General features: G+C 47.1%; 2 pseudogenes; one reads left to right on the top strand and one right to left on the bottom strand.

Moving 5' to 3' along the window:
* The first annotated feature begins 9,328 nt into the window (after nucleotides 1–9,328).
* LOC141424368 (U2 spliceosomal RNA) lies at nucleotides 9,329–9,456 on the top strand (annotated as a pseudogene).
* Nucleotides 9,457–18,949: 9,493 nt separating this feature from the next.
* On the bottom strand, nucleotides 18,950–19,294 carry LOC109693826 (V-type proton ATPase 16 kDa proteolipid subunit c-like; annotated as a pseudogene).
* Between the last annotated feature and the right edge of the window lie 1,085 nt (nucleotides 19,295–20,379).

Consider the following 20,379-nt stretch of genomic DNA (forward strand, 5'->3'; position numbering starts at 1 on the left):
ACACATGTTTACTCCGTACAGTATTGGGGCTGAGGAGGTCATGAGTACCAACTGACAGCAATCCATCAACAGATGCACTTACTTTGGTTGTTTGCTCGTTTTACTGAGTCAGATTGCTAGGCCTGACTCCCAGAGCGACCATCCGACTTTTCCATGCTGACCTCACCTCCTTGCCTGTCCAGCACTGGTTCTGTGGGGGTGAGGATGAGGACGGTACTGCTGAGTAGCTTGCCCTCCTCCATTTCCCTGTGGACCAAGCAGCAGGTTTCCATAAGCTGGTGCACCGTCACTTTGTTATTTTCTTTTAAACTTTCCCTGCTGAAACACAGATTCCACGACAGAAAGCAGACACCCCAACCACCACTGTAATGTGGGTGCAGACCAGTTAGGGTCACATGAGCCATTGTAATTGTCATTTTTATAGTGGAGCCATTATGATAATGAAAGCAGGAAGGGAGGCCAGTCTCAGGCTGCAGCTGAACACAGATTGCGAAAACAAGGGGTGCACTGATTGGAATATTTATTCGTGGCTGTATTTATAGCATCCATTGGTTCAGACTCAGAAATCACAATGCAGCAGACAGATGGGGCAGCCTCTCTCTAACGCTGCTGGGGTTCTCCAGTGGTCAGGCCGTCACGGTCCCTGTGTTGTCTTTCTTATCCCTGCCCTCTGTTCTTCTCTGCACTTGATCCCTTTGCCATCTACTGCTGGAACTGGTCCTTCCTGCAGAGAAGTGGAGGCAGTGGTCTGTGACACACACAGGGTGTAGAATCCTTCCTGGGACAGCTTTTCCATCTTGAACTTTTTTTTTTTTTTTTCTAACAGTAGTCCCAGGTGGGCTTGTGTGAGGGCTTTCCACGATGGATTCAGAAGCATTTTCCCATTATCTTGGAAGTTTCAAAGGTTTTTTTCTTTGTTGGAGGGGAGGGAGAGGGTGATATCCTATGTGGGATAATATCAATGCTTTAAATTTTAAATACAATTTTGCATAACTTATCTCACTTATTAATTTAAACATATATTGAAAACGATGAAATATCCATATGAGTAGGTGTTGTGTTGCAGATCTGATTTTTATTACAATCGTTATTGTCCTTTACTGTTTCACGTATGTTGGGTGCAAACTAGGGATATTAAAAAGTTAGGGTTTAATTTTTCTCCTATGACAGCAGTTCCCAGAACAGCTGTCCCCATCAACATGGAGGCAAGCTCACTGCATCTCTGCTCTGCCATTGTTAGCGAGTGGCCTGGTCCTCACATAGCAAGATGGCTGCTGCACCTTCAGGCATTGTGTCTGCATTCCGGGAAGGAAGAGAATAGAAGAGGGAGGAAAAAGGGTGATGAGCCAAAAGATTTCAGTTGTGCAGGCTTTGCCATTTTATTCTAGATGGGGTGCCTCCCTCAGGGACTTCCGTTTGCATGTCATTGGCCAGATAGCCACCCCTAATTCTGAGGGAGTCGAAATGATCTAAATCTAGTTCTTCCAGCCTTTCAAGCAGGGGCAGGCAGAAGCCAGGGGACCGGAGAGGGAATTGCCACCAGTCTGCAGGACCTGCTCTGGCACATCCGAAACACAGGACAATCTGGGTTCCCTGTGCTGGGAGCTGGTGTTGGTCCTTCCCTGTAGAAACTCGCTTTGCTTGTATCATATAGGCCTGATACTTTTGTATGAGAAAGTTTAAACCCTAGCTGCACCGTGGTAAGTTTTCAAGCTTAGTGTATTTGATGAGTGTGTGGTCTTTCACACTAAGGTGCAAGGCTGCATTGCATCTCACTGTTGAGACAGACTCTGGAATAAGAATTACTGTCCACGGCTGCGCCTTCCACAGGGTGACTCTGGCAACATGGGTCACGGTATCCATTGGGTGTGAGGTCAGAGGGGCTCCCTGTGCCTGGTGTCTGGGAGCTGCAGATGAGGCCTTGCCTTTGATCCTGCCTGTCACAGTCCCAAGTTGGAGGCACAGGACAGTCAGACCAGCACGTGAGCAGTGCATGGGCTCACGTGGCTGAGGGGATGCTGAGCTGGGGGAGGGGGAGTACCTGGGGGGGGCAGTGTTCTAGGAGCTTCTTGCAGACTCCAGTAGGTGGGTGGGGAGAGTGGCTTGGTCACAGCATGGGTTGTAGAGCAGAGGTCCTGGGGCCTAACCTCTCAGAACATCAGGATTGCTGTGTTTTCACCCTCTTCTCTCTCACTGGCCGTCATCCCCACCTTCCTGTTCCTGGGGTACCCCCTTTCTTAGGGATAGGGAAGATGTGTGGATGAGGGTCCCAGTGTCTGCAGCCTTACCACTTCCTCTTTCTATCTCCCTCTCTCCCTTCCCCCTCTTCTCTTCCCACCATTTCCCTGAGGGCTCTGGCTCCCTCATCACTGTGTGCTCTGCCCTTGGACCCTCTGGGGCCCTTATTTTTCCCTGGCTGTGCACTGGGGGAAGATGCACATCTTTCAGGTACCCTCTGGAGAACCTGTTTGTGCAGTGGTGTTTATTAACTTGTGGGCATGCGCAGGCTGGAGCATCATTATCCCAAAGGGATGTCAGCACGGTTGTCCACCAGTTTCATCAAAAGAAGCAGCTGGGGCCCAGGGAGGGGCTGAGTTACGGCACTAAGACACAAAGCAAAACACAGGATGGGCTTTTAATGTCAACTGCTGTCTGACCGCTTTAGGTTGGGGACATGAGTGAACATCAAATGCAGCCCTCAGATGTGCTTCACGCCCCATGGTGAAGCTAATTGTGTTGAGGAGCAAGTGGAGGCCTCTGCCACCACTGTTATTAATGACCATTTGTTAGCTGTCCATGTGCACAGCTTGCTCTCCCATTTATCTACCAGTGTTTTCAGGGATCGATTCAGCCCGTTTTTATTGCTTCTCTTGTTAAGCTTAAGCAGTTTTCTGTTGGTACAAATGCCATTTTATACAACAAGCAAAAACAGACCATAGACGTGATTTCATGTGCTCATGGTGCAGAGCACTCCAGACCCCAGACCCACTCCTCCTTCACTGTGTGTGTCCTTTTAGGAAAACCAGAAAGTCTCTAAACATATATTCAGGATTATGCTTATAAAAACTCCAGCAGGATTACTCTATACACACCAGTCAGTATTTCACTTTTTCCTCTTAGAGCTCTTTCCTTATGACCAGGCTGGACTCAGGCTTGTCCACTGTGCCCCATTGCAAGGATGTACTACAGGATATTTTGCCTCTCTTGGGTGGCTTTCTCACTTTGCTGTTCCATACAATGCCTTGAGCACTCTGTTTATTGCTCAATATTGTTAACCAATACCGAGGCCTTCCCTTGGGGTTCACTTTTTGAAGTATAATTACATGTACTTAAAATGTCATGACTGTTCTAGTCTAGTGGTGTTGTTATAAAAAATACCTGAAGCTGTACTTTATAAGAAAAGGACATTTGCTTGACTCATGATTCTGGTGGTTGACAAGTCCAAAAATCATGCCAATATATGATGAGGGCCCCAGGTGTGTCACAACATGGTGTTATATGGCAGGAGATGAGCGGGACAGGGGTTGGGAGAGGGAGGGAGGGAAGGAGAGAGAAAAGCCAGGCATACTCTTGTATAATAATCAACTCTCAGGAACTGTCACTCCTGTGAGACCAGTGTTATTCCCTTCGGCTTTAGAAGCTGCTTGGATTTGAATCTTTATAGGTTTGGAAACAAAAGGTGGTGGGAGGGTTCGAGGAGGATCAGTGGTGTCTCAAGACAGCTGCCCCAGGAGGCTACAGGAGGAGATACCAGTGGGCATCAACTGTTTTGCTCTGTCTGCCCTTGAATCCTCCCCCAGAGGCATCTTTGTCTTGCTTCTGCCCTGGGGGCCTGTTCTGCTCTCACTCTCTGCCTCCATCTCTCATCTTGGAGCATGTACCCTGCCATCTTGGTTGGTTCTGTTTCACCAGTAGTGACTTAACTTAGAACCCATGCACAAGCTGAAGAAACTGTCTGGTCTCCCACTGTGAAGTTTCAAATTTCCAGCCCTTTGGCAGCTGCATTCCTGGGCTCTGCTTGCTGGGCTAGCTTCTGTGCAAAGCCCTGTGATTGTCAGAGGGGCTGTCAATCACCATCACTTAGCTTCATTTGAGGGCAATGCTAGGGAAGCCCCGCTTTCTCCTGCCACATCAGGAACCAAATGGTGTAGCCTACACCTGGAAAAGAGGACAGCTTGTATCCTGGGAATGGGAGGCAGAACAAGGCCCTTAGAAGTGTCCACATCTGGGTCCTAGGATCTGCAAGTACATCTAGCGCCATGATGAGGGGGCTCCAGAAGACCGATGGAACTGAGGTGCTACTCGGCTCACCTACCGTAAGAGAACACCCAGCTTATCTGGCTGGATCTCAAGGGCCCTCAGGAGTGGCAGAGGGAGGCAGGAGAGAGGCAGGGGAGACAGAGCTTGGGCCAGAGATGTGATGTTGCTGGCTTTGAAGCTGAAGGAAGGGACTGATGAATGCGGGGAGCCCAGGGAAGCCGGAAAAGGCCAGGACACATATTGTCCTCTGAGCCTTCAGAAGGAACCACCTGGTGACAGCTCCAGTTTAGCCTTGTGACATCTGACTTGGACTTCTCTCCTGCAGGGTCCTGAGAGGTGAACTGGTGCTGTTTTAAGTCTCTGGTCACCTGTTCCAGTAGACAGAAGTAGAACAAGGCTGCTGGAAGGAGCCCCTTTGCTCATCTCTACCCCCAATTCCAAAGCCATTCACCTCCCAGCTGCTGGGGGTGCCTTGGCCTCTGGAAAGGGAGGATCTCTTTCAGCTCATACCCCAGAGCTCATGTAAGGTAGCAGTGTCCATCTGGGCATGGTGTCCCCATTGCAGGGCCCTCAAGGAGGGCTGTGGACACGAGCAGGCAGGAGGGGCTTCTAGGCACCACAGGCAGCCCTCTTGGCGAGTGGGTGTTCCAGCAGCTCGGCTGCTCCTGCCCATTCAGCCCCAGCAGTGAGAACAGCCACTGGAACAGGTCTGCCACAGAGGGGCTGAGTACCTCACTGGCCCCCCTACTAGTGTTACACAATAGGGACCCAGAGAGTAGCCCATGGAGTGGAGCTGGCCTACTCTAGGCTCAGTTTACCTGGGTTCTGCACTGAGAACCAGTCAGAGAGCCAACTTTGCAGGACACAGAGGTGTAACATGCACCTGTTCTGTGGCCTCTTGGAGGCCAGGTATTTAGTGGCTGTCATAGATATGTCCAGGTAGTAGACTCGTCATGGCTGGGGAGAAGTGATGTATTTCTCTCCAGTGAGCCCCCAGAGCTATGTGCAACAAACGGTCCTGCTCCCTCAGCCTCTTCTCAGAGAGCTCTCTGCAGAACATCCTCTGAGGTGTTTCAAAGGAGGCAGCTCTGCCAGTCCCTCACCTCCAAAGGGCCCCATGGATTGGTGCTGTCTTTGTTCCTCATGAGAGCCTCCATGATCCCCCATCCCTCCTCCAAATTCACAGCCCTCTACCCCTGACCTGCCTCATTCCCTGGGACCTGGGCCCCCAGATCTGATCATGGTGCTACTACCATCATTGTTATTTCCTTGGTCCCTTTGCTGATAATCCACTGGATGCTTGTCCTCTGTTCTGTGACCTCCTTAGAGCTCCAAAAATCCTTTCTGCAGCCCACGGTTACCTACCCTATGACTGTACCCTAAGCCTGTGATCTCTATAGCTCCACCTCCTTTTGACTGCCACCTCCTCCTGCCAGCCCTTCTGGTGATTGCCAATACAGCTTCAGGTTCTGGCCCTCGTCCAGGCTTCTGATTCATTCATCTTGCCACACTTCTTCTCTACAGCTTCCCCTCCACTCTGATTTCCTTTCTTACCAAGCAGAGACTCTGATCTTCACCATGTTCTCACTTTTAAGCACTCTCAATTCCCTTGCCCTCTCCTCTCTAGTTTGTTATTCACTTGGAAACATCCTCACTCTGATTAAACCCATCCATCTGTCCACGTGTCTGCACATTGCTGGAAAAAAATTTCACAACCAGGGTGACTTTCTCATCTTAGATTCATGACATCGGGTCTTGGAAGGACCTCAGTACAGCCTGACAGTCTGGCCACATGGTCCCGGTGAGTTTGTGGCTCCATGGGCCAGGCAGTTAGGCAGGTGGAGTCCTGTGTGGTTCTGATACCTGCTTGCTGTAGGGTGGGACCTGGGTATCACTAGGCTTTACCATTTTGTTCGCCATATCACTGAGCACAAGAGCAATAGCACGTGGCCATAAACCAGGTGGTTTAAAAGAACAGAAAGGTTTTCTCTCCTTATCTAGAGACCAGACATCCACAGTCACCACATCGTAGGGTTGTGCTGGCTCAGAGGCTCTGTAGCAAGTCCTCCTTGGTTCCTCGAGCTCCTGGTGGCTCAGGTGTTCCTCAGCTTGAGGCAGCTTCCCTACTGTCTTGACCTCAGTATTCACATGGCCTTCTCTTAGATCTCCTATTATAAATTCCTCCTCTTAAGTTCCTTAATATAGGTGGGCATAGTGATTCATGCTTGTAATCCCACCACTCAGGAGTCTGAGGCAGGAAGATTTCAAGTTCGAGGTCAGCCTGGGCCATATAGCAAGACTCTGAAAAAAACAAAAGAGGAAAAGAAAATAAAAATCCTTAACGTATTTGTGTCTTTTGAGATGTAAATGATTTCTGGAACTAGCATGTGGGCATGTTTTTCAGGGGTCACCATTCAGTCTACCACAAACAGATGGAAGGAAATGAACAAGCCCTCAATACCTGGATCCGTGACCTGTCACAAACAGAATACACCCAGGTGCACAGAGCACCTTGCAATATCCCAGGTCCCCGGTGCCTCCCAACAGTCCCTGCTCCCACTGCAGGGAGCCATGAGCCCATCTCAGGACGGCCCAGTTTGGAGTCATATTTGCACGAAGCCCTATGGTGCGTGCACTTTTGCTCACCATTATGACTGAGATGAATCCCTGTTGGGTGTCATTGTATCCACCCTCCTGTTGATGGCTTTGGGTTGCTTCTGTTTTGGCAACCATGAGTCACACTGCTGTGACCACCTAAGGGTTCACATCTTAGGGGAGACACACATCCAGAGTGGGATTGCTGGGCCATGGTGACATATTCCTGGTGTCAGTAGATGCTGCTGATGCTATTGAGTGGGTGAGTGCAATCCTTCTCAATGCAGCATGAGACCCATGTGCACACTCCCTCCACAGCCCATGTCACCTTTGTCCCCATTGTGAACAGGGTGACACTGATCGTGTTTTCATCTGCTCATTGCCTTATGACTGTCCTCTTTGTTACGGTACCTGTACAAGTCACCTGCCCATTTCTCTAAACTGAATTATCTGGATTTAAGGGGTCTTCTTGGTGATTTGTACAAGTTCTTTTCCACTCTGGATACAAGTCCTTTATCAAATATATGTCTTAAGAATATCTTTTTCCTCTGTGGGTTGACTCGTCCCTCTCTTAATGATGGAAGAGGGATGAGCAATGGTTCTTAATTTTATTGTTCCATTTTATGTTTTTTTTTTCCTTTTGTGGTTTTAGTGCTATTTTTCTTCTCTTGTATTTTCTTCAAGCTTTCTTATTTTATCATCCATATTTAGATTTCTAATATATCTGGAATTGAATTTGTGAATGGTGTGACATAAGGATCACATATAGGTGAATTTTTCTTTGAGTGTGGAGTCCTCCACTTGGGATTTTTGCCTTCCTTTTCCCTATTTTCTTATTTTGGAGGATACTCCTGTCCCTGGGTTTCTTTGGGCAGATCTTGTGTTCATGGTGGAGGAGACAGGCTCCGCCCTGTGGCTTCCTTCCCTCCTCACCCCTCCCTGCCCTCCACTTGTCTCCCTCCCTCACTTCTCACTAGGAGGACGGTCCTGCTCTTCTTCCCCCACAGCTGCTGCTCTACTCAATTCCAGCCACATCCTCCCTTTTTCTTCTCCCTGCCCTTCTGATCCTTCCCTTCTTCCCCGAGTACATCCCATCATTGTGAATGTCCTCATTGTCTTTCATCTCCTGCCTCTGTCTCCCATGCCTCCAGGGTATCCCATCCTGCTGGCCTCACCTTAGGTGCTAGTCCTCAACCTCGTGCTGGTTCTGGAGGAATTCCTGAATTTCCTTGTCTCCACAGCATGGTGCACAGAGCACCACATTACAGCATCATGCTTACATGGGGCTCTGAGAACCTCACAGGGCTAGGACCATCTTCCTCCTCCGGCCATCCCTATGTCTGTCTGATTCTGTGCAACACTATTGCTCTTTGGTATTGCCCAAGCCAATAACAGAAGTTTAAATGGTTCCTAATTCAGATCTGAAGTTTAAAGTAGATCTGTGAGTACAGGGGACCCTCTGGAAATGAGCTGTAAGCTTCTGTTTATTCTTTAGTATTTGTTTCTGTATCCTCCGTAAGCTCCCATGTTTGTGTCTGTTGCTTAGGGAATTCTTGCCCTGTCCCCCAAATCTCCAGTCCCCTAAAAATGTTATTCCTGTGGTGAGTCATGGGGTCTCTCAACTCCTCAGTGAAATGCTGCACCTCAAGATGCAGGGGTGCACCAGCTGCTCCTGGCTGGCTCAGGAGACCACTTGCCACCTGCAGCACTAGTCCTGGGATTTGAAGGAAACTATGGGACCACACTTACTTACTGGCTGGGTCCTATGACCTTTGACTTTGGGGAAGGTAGTGGGTCCTGACTTCATCCTCTGCTTGTACTGGTGGAGGCCAGCACCCTGTTACTCTGTACTATGCATCACTGTTAGGGCTGCAGACCCCTCTTGGGGCTGCTACCCTGCTTTTCAGTAGGACAAGTTGGAGAGATGCTGTTCTGTACCCTGCTGTGGGTGAGAGCCCAGGTGCTGAAGAGGAGGGTTGTGAGGTGGCACCACCCTTTGTGGTTAGTACTCCCCAGGATGAGATGGTGCAGGCTTGAATGTCTCCCTCGAGAGGGGCCAGTGTGATTGACAGCTGTTTATGAGCATCTGCACCAAGTGTGTTTGCAGAGCCCAGAGCCCGTGCATTGCTGTGAAGGAAGCCCTCAGTATTTACCAGTGATGCTCTCACGTCAATCTTGTAAAATGAAGCTGAGCTGAACAGCAGCCAAGGCAGCAAGAACCCCCTTTGTGTCTTCCTGAGAGCTCTTTGGACCCTTGTATCTTCCCACCTTTGCTTTCCCTCTATCAATTGCTGGTATTATTTTATAATTCCAGCCATATAATGAAAAACACTTTATTTTGTAGACAACCCAAACCCAAGTCTCAAGAAGAGTGCTTTTTACAGTAAGTATACCATTGCTTCTTGGACTGCTGGATAATCTGGTCAGAACTATTTTGAGACCAAAAATGAAGGTCAATTAAAATGTCACTTGTATCGCTTCTCGGCCTTTTGGCCAAGTTCAAGTGTAGTATCTGTTCTTATCAGTTTAATAAAATGCTACTTGTTATTAAGTAGTTTGCAAATGTCTTTTTTTTTTTTTTGTAAAGAAGCAATATTCCACTTTTGTTGGCTGATCGAATTGGCTTGATGTGTGCTGATTTTTTTTTTCATTTTTCTTTTATTATTCATATGAGCATACAAGGCTTGGTTCATTTCTCCCCCCTGCCCCCACTCCCTCCCTTACCACCCACTCCGCCCCCTCCCTCTCCCCCCCAATACCCAGCAGAAACTATTTTGCTGATTTTGAAGCTACACATATGCAATCTCCCATAGTCATCACCACTTACTATGTAAGGAAAACCCCTTCTTTTCCTAGTACTTTTAAGTATAAGGCAAGAATGTATAGGTATGAGCTTAGTGATGCCAGACTGGCTAGTTCTACTTAACGCTTTTTCTAATGTTTTAACATATACATTTAATGCTTCCCTTCTCTTGTTACCTTTTATGCATTAATTACCAATCAATAATACAACTCAGGATATACATGCAAGGCAAATAACGAGATGGGAGTAGCCAGAGTCTGCTTTGCACACGTATGTCTTGGAAGTCTGACTTTGCACTGTTTGTTATTCTACAGCACGTAATACCTTTGAGGTTGTATGGATCCATTATTGCTCTGCCTCCTCCTTTCAACCATGTGTGAGAAGTAAGTGGGTGTCCAGGGTGGGAGGTCAAAGACCATGTGCAGTTCCTGTGGCAAGATCTGCTTTTCTGATGTGGGGTCCTATGATCACACCCACAGTGACCTTACTCATGGGGGATGGTGCCAGGTGGTTGTACACAAGGATGAGTGTTTCTGAATGTAAAAATGAGTAGGTGAACATGGACTTTGCTCTTGGGTCCTCTGGATGAGGGGCTACTTGACTGACCTTCTCCTGCTGACTGCCTAGCCACCCTTTCTTGAGCTCAGCATTTATGAGGAGGATGCTACCTTTGGAAAAACCACATCTGTGCATGATAGAAGCCAAAAGGAACTCTGTGTTTGGTGCTCAGCTTGGCTCTCAGACTCTGTGGAGGAAATCCAACTCCAAGGACCCTGTATTAGACCCACTCCCTCCCCATTTGATGAAAAGGTCACATCTACTTAGCTGAAAAAGAAATCTGTACCATAGCAAAGACAGTTCTGAAGGGGAAGAGAGGCTGCTGTGAAATGACAGTGTCAGCCAGCAGGAAAATGGGATTCAGAACAGCTTAAAGCTGAAAAGCACCTTAGAGATTTCACACCAAAGCTCTCATTTTATAGATAAGAAGCCTGGAGCTTGGAGAGATTAAAGGAGCTCAGAGGGACAGAGCTGGGCTGGGGTCTCGAATATCTGGGCTTCAGCTTCTGTGTCTTCTCACTACATCAGTCTGTGCCTCTTTTCTGGAGGAGATATAGGCTTTTAAGTCTTGATACATGTTTTGAGAACTCATCCCTCTGAGAAGATTTTGAATCCAGCCTCTGGAGCTGAGGGTCCTGCCCCACGGTCAGATAGGGCAGCAGGCTTGTTTCTGGACAGGTGGCAGCAGAAGCTATTACTGAGACCCCAGCAGACCCTGAGGTCTGTGTGCCCTGGGATCGGTTGCAACTGAAGCCCAAAGCCATTTGAAGCTGTGTCTCTCACACTGGGACCCTTTCAGAGATTAACCCCAGGACTACCTCTCATCCATCGGCTAGAATTCCCCTCTGACTTTGCCACCTGCACACAGCTGAATACCATGTCTGTGATGGACTGGGTTGTGTCCAGCAGAAAGATGTGTTGAAGCCTTTTGCCTGGCCTTGGTCAATGTGGCCTTATTCAGAAACAGGATTTTGCAGAGTTAATTGGGTTAAGATGAGTTTATACTGGTGAAGGATAGGCCCTGCTCCAATTGCCAGTGTCCTTATAAGAAGAGGAGGAGAGCCCCAGAGATAGACATAGGCAGAGGAAGAAGGATGTGAAGCCACCAGGAGAAGGTCGCATGACTGCAGAGCCAGACCCTGGAGCGAGGTGTCTGCATTCATAGATGTGGGACTTGCTAGACTTACCTCACCAGACGAGGAAGAGAGGCCAGCACACCACCTCCTCTGGAGCCTCCAGGCATAGCTTGTCTCCACACACACCTTGAATTTGGACTTGAGCCCTCCAGAGTTGTGAGAGAAGGAATTTCTGCTGCTTTCAGTCGCCTGCTTTAAGGCAGTTTGTATCAGCAGTCCCAGGAGATGAAGCTGGTGCTGTTTGGAGAAAGAGCTAAGTTACCTCATCACTTTGTCCTCACTGTTCAGGCTGTGACCACAGCAGCCACCTGACTGGTCCTTCCACCCCCATGTCCAACTCCTCTCCCAATCTGGCATCCTGACTCCTGCCAGAGAGGCCTTGCCAGAGCCCACCCAATTGCTTCGTTTCGCCCCCCCATCAAGAAACCTTGGAGTGCAATCTGGCAGCAAGTCTCTGCTCAGCCACATGCCTCTGTGAGTCTGCCCTGACTCCTCAGCCTCCTCCGTCATCCCTGGTCCCCTGTCCCCTTGTGTTGCTGCTCCTACCCCTGTTCTGTAGGGCCTGAAGCAGACCAGGGTCTCAGATGCCTCAGAAAACTGTCTCTGCCATCTTATTATGTTGACCACCTGAGTGCTGATAGCCAAACTGGCTTCTGTGCTCTGTGAAGGTGCCCAGCCTGCCCTCTGGCTCTGAAGGAACTGTGTCCCCTTACCTCCACCTAAATGTCCTGGGCGTAGACCATTTGGGTCCCCATTAAAGGCTTGTTGCCTCTCAGTGGTTCTCAGGGCACTGTCTCCAGGTCTGGAGGATCTCAGCCCATGCTGGTGCTGAATGTTGGTGAGTCACCCTGAGCCATCAGAAACCAGGGGCACTGGTGACAAGGGTCAGGCAGCACGCATGTCAGCTGCATTGGGAATGCTCTAGTTCTGATGAGTCTCCAAAAAATAAATGAGTGACCCTTATGTTTAGCTTTTTAAAATTCATTTTTATTGTTCAGTGTTTTACTGCATGCTGGTTATAATTCAAGGGAAAAATAAGTTGGTGCTACACACTTGCACTCACGTGAGGAGCTGTCACCAAAAATTCTAAAGGCCCAGACATATCCCATTCTCTGGCTAGGAAACATGTTTAAATGGTATTAAAACAAATGCCAGGAGGTTTAAAAATAAAAATACACTAAATTTTAAGAATATTTCTATTAGAATGAGAACAGTTATAGTACATACTATTAAAATATACCTTGATAGTGATATATATATTCCACATTACTTTGTTAACAGTGATGCAGTGATGTTCTGGGCGTTATAACCAACCAATGTGCATTCTGAGATGGTGTCTCTAGCTTGCAAGAGTATTTGTGGTAGATTTAGCAAAGCAAGCAGAATGTATTTTCCCAGACATCAGAGGAAATGACTTTTAGTGTCTTTCCCATGTTTTCTGTTTTTTTATGGGTATGGACAGAGTTAGCATGGAAAGGTGAGAGTTTGTCTTCTTATGGTGTAGGGGAAGCTCATGACTTCCTTCCTTCCTTTCCTCCTTCCTTCCTTCCTTTCCTCCTTCCTTCCTTCCTTCCCTCCTTGCTTCCGTCCCTCCCTCCCTCCTTCTTTCCTTCCCTCCCTCCCTCCTTCCTTCCTTCCCCCTTCCTTCCTTCCTTGCTTCTTTTCTTCCTTCCTTCCCTCCTTCCTTCTTTCTTCCCTCCTTCCTTCCTCCCTCCCTCCCTCTTTCCTTCCTTTCTTTCCCTTCCTCCCTCCCTCCCTCCCTTCCATCCTTCATTTTATTTATTTATTTTTATTATTGTTATTCTTACTTTTCTTGTGTGGTGCTGAGGATCGAGCCTTGAGTTGCACCACTGTCATTCATTCAGTTTACTAGAAGTAATAATAAATACAAGTGGTGCAGATGTGTAACTAGCTTCAAGCAATGAGCTGATCCTGCCTCTGTGCAATCACTCTGCTTACGGAAGACAAGAGATGCATTTGTAAACAACCATCCAACTGCTCTTTGGCTACTGTACAGGTGTCTTGATGTCCTTCTGAGTCAGAGAGAAAAGACAACACTGAGTGGGAAGACAGCACCCTTCTGGGTGCTGAGGACTTGGAGGACAGGAGTCAGGAGCTGTTGACAGTGGAAAGTGAGAAGAAGGAGTGGAGCATCTTAGGACAGGAGATTTCACTGAAATGTAGTATTTGGTGGCAGTCTTGGGAATTTTACCTTAGAATCCAGCCTAGGGAAATCATTTGGCAGGAGATACCCAAGATATATGGCCCTGACCTCAGAGGACCTTGGGGAATTAGGAGTCCTCCTGTAGGAGGACTTCCACTAACTTGGTCATAAGAGATTCAATGGACATAAAGAGAAAATATTCCTTTTTATTCATTCTTATTCATTTTTTTAAAATGTCTTTTACATCTCTCATACAATTTCAAAGATGTACACTCCTTCAGTAGCTTATTGACTATTGAATATGGGGCTGGTGGAAATGAAAGGGAAAGAGGTAAAAAATAATTTTGAGGTATTCAGCCTGGGGACAATGGTTGTGGCACTGACAGTGGTGTGGGTGTTGGGTGGAGAGACAATGAGGTGACTCTGGATAATGGCTATGCACAAGTCTACTGTCTATGAGTTCAGCTGGGAACAAAACAGGGCACAGGTGGTGGATCAAGGGGAGTTGGAAAGGCTGTATGTGGCCAGGTTGTTACATAATATCAGAGTTTTCACCTAACTTACCTGACCCAAATCCTGTAAGGCAAAGATAAAGGCTATAGAAAGAAACATTTCTATTGTGCAGATGGGAAATGTAAGTTATTGGAAGTTTTTGGTTCAATTTGATTGAAAATTTATTATGCACACAAGGAAGATATGAGGATAGGTAAGACACCTAAAAAATTAGCTAGCATTTGTTGCCCTCAATGTAGAGAAACTAAAACCTTAAAAGCAACTGAGGCCAATAGGAGAAGGGGACCAGGAACTAGAGAAAAGGTTAGATCAAAAAGAATTAACCTAGAAGGTAACACCCACGCACAGGAAATCAATGTGAGTCAACTCCCTGTATAGCTATCCTTATCTCAACTAGCAAAAACCCTTGTTCCTTCCTATTATTGCTTATACTCTCTCTTCAACAAAACTAGAGATAAGGGCAAAATAGTTTCTGCCAGGTATCGAGAGGGTGGGGGGGAGAGGGAGGGGGCGGAGTGGGTGGTAAGGGAGGGGGTGGGGTAGGGGGGAGAAATGACCCAAGCATTATATGCACATATGAATAATAAAAAATAAAAATTAAAAAAAAAGAAAATTTATTATGTAGAGACTCTCCACCCACCCATCCATCTGTTCATCCACCCCTCCACCCCTCCATCCATAATGAGTGGAATTCATTTGCTCACCTGCCCACCCATCCATCCACAATCCACCCATTCACCCCTCCATACATCCATCCACTTATCCAGCACAATCAAATAGAGCTATGATGCTATGGATACTGATGAAACAATCTGAAGATAGTGACCATTTAAACCCACAAGGAAAGGTTTTATTATCTCCACTTTACAAATGAGAAACCCAAGCCAAGAGTGGTTAGGTGACTTGCTCAAGTCATCTAATTTGTACGTGATTGAGCCTTAGTTTGAACCCAGGCAGTCTGACTACTCAGTCATGTTAGGCAAGCTCCCACAGGCCCTCCCAGCACAGTGGCACTTCCCATCTGTGCACTGTGCTCTTCCGTCCCATTTCTCCTCCTCCTCCACCAAGCACTGTCCATCCCCACGTCCTGCCTTGGCACCATGCCTTCCCTTATCTGTGTTTCCTTCTCCTGAGGAGGAGGAGCTGGGAAATTATGAGGGAAGGGCATCATATGTGCTTATTACAGTCACACCTCCTAATTCCTCATCATTTTTTTTTTCATTTTTCTTTTATTATTCATATGTGCATACAAGGCTTGGTTTATTTCTCCCCCCTGCCCCCACTCCCTCCCTTACCACCCACTCCACCCCCTCCCGCTCCCCCCCTCAATACCCAGCAGAAACTATTTTGCCCTTATCTCTAATTTTGTTGTAGAGAGAGTATAAGCAATAATAGGAAGGAACAAACTCAAAATGGATCAAGGATCTTAATATCAGACCCCAAACTCTTAAGTTGATACAAGAAAGAGTAGGAAATACTCTGGAGTTAGTAGGTATAGGTAAGAACTTTCTCAATGAAATCCTCATCATAAAATACACGCACACATGCACACATGCACATCCACATTGTGGATGTTGGGAGAAAATTTTGCTTCATGCTGACTTTGCAAAAGGAGGAAAGAAGGTTATAGTCATATATGCAAAATGAAGTGAAAATTAAGGCAATTATGTAGGTAATTAAAAGAGAAAATTACACTTTTGGGGGGCTCAATTATGTGTATTTACCTGATGGGCATTAAAAAAGCAAACCATAATTACCCAGACAAAGGCCTGAGCGTTCCAGTTCACTTCGAGTGGGTCAGAGAGAACCTGAGTCCAGAGCTCTGTGCTCTGCTCGTGGTGCAGAGGCCACTCACTGTGGCCTTGTGTTTTTCCTCTCTGTACTGAGCATAGCAGAGCTGGCTGTGGCACATAACCAGTCTCCTGCTATTAGTCTGGGCTTATTCTCCAATCCTCTGAATGCCACGTTTTAACATTCATTTCACTTTGTCTTTCTCATCAGTTCCTAAGAGTTCTGCCTCTTTGATGAGGATGAGTGGTAAACTCTGGGAAGATGCACGTCCTGCTGTCTTGGCTCACCTGCACAGCCTTTACACCCAGGAGTGGAACCTACAGGGTGGGATAAACATGGAGTTGATGCATGGGTGCAGGGAAGCTCTCACAACCCCAGGATCAGATAGCAGAGGCTCTCATGCGGCTGCTCCCTCCTGTCCCCTGCAGACCTCCAGATGGAATGAGTCTACATTCAGCCCCAGGGCCACTGTTTCATTAAAAGGACTTCAGATGATCCTCACTTCCTTGGGGAGGTCTGGCACGTGGCTACTCCTCCCCCAAATGTCCCCACTGAGAGGATGATGCTGAGGGGGCCTGACTGTGACGCACTGAGCTTTGCCAAGTCACAGGGGCCGGGGGGGTAACAGGTTACTACTGGTACTTTTGAGCTGTTAATTTTATAGAGAAAGAGTGAAAAGAATGCCGCAGCATTTGTGAACTTCAAATGTTAAGGCCCTGACTAGAATTGTTGAATAAATCTTAAAGGCAATTCCTTTTAAACAACAATTTATAAGACACCCACAGTTTGTAAGAGGCTGTCACGTTGGAGGAAAACCACAGAGCATCAATTCCAGGTAACTGGTTGGCACACATCGCCTGGGGACTATTTTGGGTGGGACTCTGTTCTTAGAGATGCTATCAGCAAACAGCATGGCCCTGTCCAATATTAGTGCTGCCTTTCTGTTATTCAACAGAAACCCCGGGACACTTCAAGTCTTGAAATGAGGCAAGACTTGCAAGGCTGGAGATTCTGTTCAGTTGCTCCAGCCAGCCAGTCTTGATGGACACATTGCGTGTTGATGCCTGGTGAATCAGCATTTGGAGAGGGATCTGGGCTAAATTTGGAGAGTTTGACTCAGCACTGAGCTCCTCCTGGAGCTTTTGGTGACCTTTGAGTTTCTGTCAAGCTCAAATTACCGAAGGCAAAGGGAAAGTGGATGGAACTATAATCTCTTGGGGGAAGGTTGTCCACCTGGGATTCTGAGATCCATCATGTTCCAAGCTCTGAACTTTTCCGATTTCCTGAAGGAGAAAGAGGGCAGGAGCAGGAGGTGGAGGCGAACAAGGGGAAGGGAGCTGGGAGCATTTCCCTGCATCCTGGAAGGCACTGAAGGCAGGAGCCCCAGGCAGACCTTACAAAGTGGGCTCCCAGTGGCTGTCTTTACACCCAAGGAGTTCAGGTGCCTTTCGATGCGATGCACGCTTGGCTACTTACAGTTGGAGCGCAAAGCACTCTGAGCTCAGCACACAGTAACAGTGCGAAAATGGGTAGATCAAAATGTCCAAGTGTGCCTCTCCAAGGTATCAGGGATTTCCGATGTTAAGTGTAAATGTGAATTTAGCTGTGTGCTTTTATGTTTGTGATCCGTGACTTGGTTATTCTGGATATAGATACTCATAAACAGAGAGAAACAACAGAAGGCCATAAAATATTAATACTATATCCATATGAAGGTGAAATAAGCAGCACTAAGCATGTCTTAGACTGTGAAGACATGTAACATGGAGCTGGAGTTTTCATTGTCCCTCAGACCTAATGCCTCACTAAAGATCTTATTCTGGTCAAGCCCTGTTTCAGAACATCTTAACTGCCTGGAAAACATCTTTAACCTTTTCTGAAATGAATGATTTCTTTTCTATTTCCTTTTGGTAAATATCTTTGTTGTTTTTTAATTACAGAAAAACAATGTGTTCATCATAAAGAATTTAAATGATGTAGAAATGAGTAACAAAAACCAAACACATCCAGTCTCACCCTCTGTTTAGCATTTAACATTCACCTATCTAGGATGAACAGAAATATATTCACACATAAATATTTATTATTATCTTTAATTTTAATGACATACAAAGAATATTATTTTGTATCTCTTGCTTTTTTCATTTAATGATGTAGATTTACCAACTTTCATGAATGTTGAATTTTTCTCAGTAGAGGACAGTAGGTTGTACAAAAACCTAATTAAAAATGCATTGGCTATACCAATTCATTGGGCAGTCATTAAAATGTTAATCATGAAGATTATGTAATTACACGGAATAAAACAAAATTATTCATAAACCAGTTAGAATTTCCAAGCAAATCTGTTCCTGTCTTGGTTATGTTGGCTTCATCCTAACTGGAATGAAAAGAACAAGAGGCCGGGTTTGAGGAACTTCCAACCTTACAGCAGGCCACCCAGGGGGCATCTGCTTCTTCTGATGAGCAGGTGTGGCTGTCAGGGAACCTCCTCCAGCTGTGAATCCCTGGCTTGCCCCAGGGGATGAATAACCAGGAGGAAGTGATCCCAGTTAAGGGATTTCATCCTTCCCTAATCCCGTTTCTGTTTTTAAATTCTTTTTGTTTTTCATATGGGAGAACTTTACTGGACACAGCAGGGTGCCAGGGCCTGGCAGCCAGCATTCTGCCCGCCAGCCTGGCAGCCCACGTGGCTGGAGGGAGAGCGGCTCCATCCAGAGTCTCGGCAACAGGAACCCCACAAGGCAACACTCTACTAAGGTTCCTGTGTAGCTGGGAGACAGGGTTGCTCCACAGAGGCACGAACAGGTCAAATCTTTATAAATAAATATCCAATGAAGGGAAAAATGACAACTAATTCGTCCTTATACACAGCACTCTAGGGTGATGGGCAGGGTGGCTGGATGCCCGCATCCTGTCAGGGATGGGAGATGATTGGGCCCAGTTGTCCACAGCACAGGGTGGCAGGGGCCAGGCGGGGGAACAGACCATGGGCACTAGGACACTGCGCATTTACAAGACCACTACGGAGGGGGCAGCTGCCCGTGCGTGTGTGTCAGGCTGTTCCTTCTGGAATGAGGAGGGGTGGCCTTTACATCATATTCTGTGGCTGGTGGGCTTGGAGAGGGGCTACTTTGTGGAGAGGATGAGGGCCACGATGAGCCCAGAGAGGCCAAGCACGTCAGCGAAGATGAGGATCAGGCTCATGCCCGCGAACAGCCAGGGCCGCTGGGCAGTGCCCCGCACGCCAGCGTCCCCACCATGCCGAGGGCAAAGCCCGCGCTCAGGCAGCACCAGGCTGGGGGAAATTCCCGTAGAGGGTGATGTGGACATTGAGGGAGTTGGCGATGATGCCCGCCAGGACCACTGGGACGATGGACTTCATGATCAGTTCCAGCCGCATGACAGACATGGCTGCAATGTCGGTGTCACTTTTGGCTGTGCCATCTCGGCCCCCAGGGCGCTGAAGATCATGGCGCAACGAGGGCCCGTGGTGGCGAAGAGCGACATGTCTGTGGGCAAAAGAACCCAGAAGTGACCTGTTTTTAAATTCTTTAGAGCCAACCTCTGGTAGGAAAACAGTTTTAACTCCAATACACTTTCTTTTTGAGTGGATGTGAATTGAACAATTCCAGGGAATAAAATGTTTGATAATTAACAAATTGAATGTAAAGGAATTGAAATTGTATTGGAGATGTTAAATTCTGAATGCAAATAATTTATTCTCCAAACACAAAGAGCGTAAATGTTGAATCTTATCCTCCATTAAACAGCTACTATTACTGTAAAGATTTGCTTCCCACTTTCCCATGCCCACTGGTGCTGCAAATCAGTAACACAAAACTCTAGCTACACAGTTGTTTAAGCCCTTGATTTGAAAGGCATTCCTGTAGTAGTTAGCTTCTGGCCCAGGAACAAGTAGTCCTGAAATCTCTGCAGTTGCAATGACAAACATTTACTTCTTGCTGAAGGGTGCTGAAGGTTGGCTGCAGTCTTCTGGGCCCTGCTGCAGTTCTTGGCTTCACTCGTTTAGGCCTGCCTGAGATGCACACGCTTTCTTACCCCAGGACCCAGGCTATGGAGAAGCTGTTCCCTGGGCCGTGCTGTACTCATGGTGCAGGACAGAAGCTCAGGAAGGAGAGCAGAGACTAGTGATGTCTTTGAAGGCCTCTGCTCCAGGAGCACTGTCCTCCAGGTCTTCCAGGACTGTCTCTTTAGTAGTTTCACCTTCTCGCAGAAGCTTTAAATTGCACGTCAGTCTAAAGCATTCTTTGCTCACACTTGGTTCTTCTTGATATCTGTTCTTTTAATTGATCTCTCATGGTCATCTCTCTTCCTCATACTGTCAGCTCAAGAGGCTGAGCCCTCTGCACCCCAGATCCCAGAGGATTTCTGTGCAGTGAATGTGCTGAACAAACGTTAAAGTTACCTAGCATTTTCTTCTATTATTAATTCACTTTTTAGAAAGTGCACTACTTTAGGTGAAGACGTAGTGGGAATAGAACATTGGCTTAGTACTTGATGTGCAGTGCAATCGAAAGCTAGGCCGACTAATGAAA

This window comes from Castor canadensis, chromosome 6 (assembly GCF_047511655.1).
Source record: "Castor canadensis chromosome 6, mCasCan1.hap1v2, whole genome shotgun sequence".
NCBI classification, from domain to species: domain Eukaryota; kingdom Metazoa; phylum Chordata; class Mammalia; order Rodentia; family Castoridae; genus Castor; species Castor canadensis.